The sequence below is a fragment of the Solanum tuberosum genome, unplaced genomic scaffold (assembly GCF_000226075.1).
Source record: "Solanum tuberosum cultivar DM 1-3 516 R44 unplaced genomic scaffold, SolTub_3.0 scf00149, whole genome shotgun sequence".
Classification (NCBI taxonomy): domain Eukaryota; kingdom Viridiplantae; phylum Streptophyta; class Magnoliopsida; order Solanales; family Solanaceae; genus Solanum; species Solanum tuberosum.
This window is the reverse complement of record NW_006239072.1, coordinates 654144-658606: the sequence shown is the minus strand read 5'-3', so window position 1 is coordinate 658606 and position 4463 is coordinate 654144. Positions and strand designations below refer to the sequence as shown.

The 4463-nt window shown below is 37.4% G+C and overlaps 1 long non-coding RNA gene across 1 annotated transcript; it reads right to left on the bottom strand.

Annotated features, from left to right (window-relative positions):
• Positions 1-3632: 3632 nt before the first annotated feature.
• On the bottom strand, positions 3633-4155 carry LOC102582652 (uncharacterized). Its single transcript, XR_367647.2, has 3 exons — positions 4007-4155; positions 3829-3927; positions 3633-3746 (listed from the first exon to the last, which is right to left on the bottom strand). It is a non-coding gene; the product is annotated as an uncharacterized lncRNA (long non-coding RNA).
• Between the last annotated feature and the right edge of the window lie 308 nt (positions 4156-4463).

Here is a 4463-nt window from a genome sequence, read left to right as displayed (position 1 = left end):
CAACCAGTTCCTAATTGATCTCCAAACAGTAACACCATAGGGATTGGTTGCTTCCTTGGTGACCCATGAATCCATCTCTCCGTACTTCAGTTTAATCACCTTGCTCCACATTGAGTGTGGTTCATGAGCATATCTCCACAACCATTTCAGCTTTAGAGCCTTGCTTTGGGTTCTTCAAATTTTTGATGCCTAATCCTCCTTGTTTTTTTCCCACCGGTGATCATAACTTCCCATTTTACCAGATGGCATCCCTTTCTTTTCTTGTTTCCTCGCCAGAAAAAATCCCTTCTTAGTTTATCCAATCTCTGTACTACTCCTGCAGGTATTGGGAACAAAGTTAGCATGTACGTAGGAAGGGCATCCAAGACTGCATTTATCAAAGTGTGCCTGCGCCTGCCCCCCTTTGATAAATATTGTGCTTTCCATCTGACCAACTTCTTCTCACATTTCTCCAAGACAGAATTCCAAATTTCTTTGGACTGTGATTTTGCTCCCAATGGCATCCCCAGGTAGATAGCAGGTAGTGCTCCCACCTCGCCTCCTAGCACTGAGGCCAAAAGCTCCATATTAGAGACCATGTTTATGGGATATAAATGTCTCTTTCCCCAGTTGATGTGAAGACCTGACATACCTTCAAAAAGCACCAAAATGACCCTAAGTTATCTTAGTTGTTCCTCATCAGCATCTCAAAAAATCGAGTTGTTCCTCATCTGCATCACAAAAAATCAAAGTGTCATCTGCATATTGGAGATGTGTTACCTCCAAACTCCTCTCATTGTTTGTAGACACTTCAAATCCCGTGATCCATCTATTTGTTTTAGCTGTCTTGATCATGTTGTTAAGTCCCTCCATGGCAAGAATAAAGAGGAATGGAGTTAAAGGATCCCCTTGTCTGATTCCTCTTTGGGCTTCAAAATAACCTTCAGGAGCACCATTAATGAGGACATAAAACTTTATTGTTGAGATGCAAAAATGTATCCATCTAATCCACTTTTCTCCAAATCCCATTTTTCCAGAGTATATTGAGAAGGAGCCCCCAGTTAACATGATCATAAGCTTTCTCAATGTCCAATTTGCATAGGATGCCTGGTTTCTTTTGACCCACTCTAGAGTCTATTGCTTCATTTGCTATTAACACCGCATCCATGATTTGTCTTCCTTTGATGAAAGCCATTTGTTGGGGGTATACCAGCTTGTACATCACCCTTTTGATTCTTTCTGTTAAAACTTTAGACAACAACTTCTAGAAACTGCCTATCAAGCTTATTGGTCTGAAGTCTTTAAGTTCCTTTGCTCCTTTCTTCTTTGGGATCAAGGCAATATAGGTGGCATTGAAACTCTTCTCAAACATTTCCTGCTTATAGAAATTATGGAAGGCCGCCATGATGTCAGGCTTAAGAATTTCCCAACATTTGATGAAAAAACCCATAGTATAACTATCAGGTCCTGGGGCTTTATCAATGGCACATAACTTCAAGCATTTATAAACTTCCTGCTCCTCAAATTTGGCCTGTAGTTGTGATCTTTCTTCCTCTGATATTGAAGGACAATTCACTAAATTTCCATCAGGTCTCCATCTCTGTTTCAAAATACAGTTTCTCATAAAACAGGATGATTTCCTCCCTAACTCTGTCTGGTTCTGTGATGATCTTTCCCTCTACTTCCAACTGGTCAAAATGGTTGCTTCTTTTGTGGGCATTTGCAGAATTATGGAAGAATTTTGTATTGTTGTCTCCTTCCTTCAACCACAAGATTCTAGACCTTTGTCTCCAAGCACATTCCTCATTTTAGATCAGTTCTTCGTACTCCATAAAGATTTCTGCCTTCAAAGTAGCCTCTTCCTCTGTCAATGCTCTTTTGTTCAGCAAAGAATCCAAATCTGCCATTTTGTTAAGCAGTTTGGACCTTTGAATCTGTAGATTTCCTTTTTCAATTTTACTCCACTCTTTGAGCTTTTCTTTCAGTGCTTTCATTTTACATGCTAGGATGTAGTCTGGCCTCCCATAGAAGGAGAAAGAGTTCCACCAGTTACTGATTTTATCACTAAAACCTTCTGTGTTCAGCCACCAGTTCTCAAACTTGAAATATGATTTACTATGTTCCCAAGGTCCACAAAATAGAGCTATTGGGACATGATCTGAGGTCATTCTTTGGAATGTAGTTTGCTTCATCTTGTTAAATTGATCACTCCATTCAGACGTGAAAAGTATCCGGTCTATTCTGGATGTTGTTGTATGTGTATCCCCTTTGAACCATGTGTAATGACCTCCTTCAAGTGGCAAATCTATAAGCTCTAGGTCCTCAATAGTATCAGAGAACTCAATCATGGCTGAAGATCTTCTTTGACAGTTTCTTTTCTCCGAGGAGAACCTGCACACATTAAAATCTCCACAAATTGCCCAAGGCCCTTCCATTAATCCTCTGACCCCTCCTAATTCATTCCACACCTCCCTCCTTTCCACCTTACAATTTGGTGCATAGACCCCTGAGATGTGGCAGTTGAAATTTTGAAGTAAAGCCTCAAAACTACATGTTAGAGTATAAGCACCAACTTGTAGTATCTCTCCCTTCCACACCCTGCTATCCCATAACATAATGATTCCCCCTCTTGTTCCACTTGCCTCTATGTGACGGGGTTGATCATTTCTGATGATTGACAATTTTTAATGGTATAAAGCTGGAAGAAGATTTTTTGGCTGGGTCTTGTGGAAAATGATGTGAAGCTGTGAAAGCAACTTGAATATTGGTTTGTGCTTATATTGGTATGGGAATTCACATGCCTGGTTTCATTACTTTTCTAACGGTGTTAAACAAAAAGATGAAAGTTGTTAAGCATTAAATACTTCAAGGATGTATTTTGTTAACTATGGTGGTTCAAGGATGTGGCTTAAGTTTTGAATATAGTTGGAGGATGTCTCTAGCCAAAAACTCATGTAAAATGTTATTTTGCTGTCATATTTTTTTCTTGCAAAACCTACTTTGAATTCTTTTTCTTTTGAGTTGAGGGTCTATCAAAAACAATTTCGCTCTACACCACAAAAGACAGGGGTAAGGTCGGCTTACATCCTACCCTCCCAAAAAATCCTACCATCCACATACCCCACTTGTGGGTTAATATTACAGTGGGAATGTTGTTGATTTTTATACATATAGTGCAACTTCTAACGAGTCCTAAACCCTTAAACTTTGTTTGGATGGTCGTTATATATTGTTTCATATTGTATAGTATAGTACTGCATTGTTTTAATCAATGTAATGTTTGGATAGATTTATCATTTCTCATCATTACATAATGTCACACATCAACAATTTGAAATACAACCTAAGCAAAAGTAGGATACTGGGTAAAACGAAAAGGTAGGGTAAATGATAAAATAGAATTATCAAATAACAAATAACGACAAAATTAGAAAAAAAAATAAGATGATCATGCAATCACACCAAATCAGTTATTACACAAAGCGGGACTTCACCTAACAATAAATTTAACCATACAATAAAATCTAAGAAGTAACAATCAAAACTAACATCCTATTTAAACTAAGAACACAAAACAATACAACAGGTAACAACCATCCAAACAAGCGGTTAATTGAACAATGTTAATAATTTTGAGATATCCAATAGGAAAAGGTGTTAATACACTTGCCTCTCATTAATCTTGATCCTCCTCCGCTGTTCTGTCTCAGAATGCTTCGAACGATGAGCAGTTACCTTCCCATCATTGCTCTTCCCTTCTAATTTCCCTGTCACACTCAAACCCCATTAGCTTTTATCCAAAAAAAAAACATCAAATCCCAGTTAGTTTAGAAATAGCAAATTAAATACCCTTTTGAGAAGAACCATCGGGAGTTCTAGATGAAAACTCTTCATCGTCTTCTTCGTCCTCTTCATGATTATTCTTCACAGTCCTCACCATTTCAAAATCTGAAACCAGATGACAAAAATCAGTCGAAACAACAACTTATTAACGGTTAACAAAAGAAGATTAAACAGAGAGACTGACGATTTCGCTAAAAGGCTCCGATTATCGAAGAACACTTGCAAAACATACACCGAATAATGTGTGTACAGAGAAATGTTGTTTGGCTAATTATTGGAAACCCTAGGCAATTAAGTGGATGTTTTGGTAGGTTCTAAATTGCCCTTGCAATGACACTCCATTATATTTTTTCATTTGTGTTTTAAAAAAATTAAATTAGTATACATTGCGCCATGTTTGGAAAATTATAAAAACATGAGTTTTATTAAGATATATATATATACTAGTAACGAAAGCCCGGGCGCTGCTCGGGCCCAACATTAACAAAGTTATATTGTTATTCTCTCCGTCCCATATTAGATGAGAATCTTACTAAAAAAAAAAATTTCATATTATTTGAGCACTTATTAAATTAGGATAGAATTAATTAATTCTTCGGAAAATGGTCAAAATTGCCCCTGAACTATGAGATATAGACCAC